Raw genomic sequence first — 622 nt, forward strand, 5'->3', positions numbered from 1 at the left:
AGAACTAGTATTTGACCCGTGCGATGCACGGATAATATAATAATATAAAATAACAAAAGTTATTATGTGATGATAAAAAAAAATATTCTAATTAATATTATATTTTTTTAACAAATAAAGAAACATACTATTAATCTTAATTATAGACTTATAGTACATATTAAAGTACAAAAGCTAGAGAAAAAAAATTATGGACGAAAGTAAATACTCAAGTAAAAAGTAAAATTCAACCATGCTCTATTATCTATGAATTGGTGTGCAAAATAATTTACATTTACATATTGATGTGCAAAACAAAATGATAACTAAAATTGATATGAAAAATTACAAATGATATTAATATTTAAGCATATAATGAGATCAACTAAACTTTCATATTTGACACAAATTAGAGTAAGCACACGTATATGAGAGGCATACAAACTTTTAAGATTCAAAAATATACAGATGTTGGTCTTCAAGAAAATATAAAGAAAAAAAAATTTTGTTGCATAAAGATGGAAAGTATCTGCTCCAATAACAATATAAATAAATTGTTAAATAAGTGAAATAATAAATATTATAATATTAGTGAATTTTTTTCAGAAAAATATCTAAATTTATTTTTTTTAAAAAATGACAG

Source organism: Ananas comosus, linkage group 21 (assembly GCF_001540865.1).
Source record: "Ananas comosus cultivar F153 linkage group 21, ASM154086v1, whole genome shotgun sequence".
NCBI lineage: Eukaryota > Viridiplantae > Streptophyta > Magnoliopsida > Poales > Bromeliaceae > Ananas > Ananas comosus.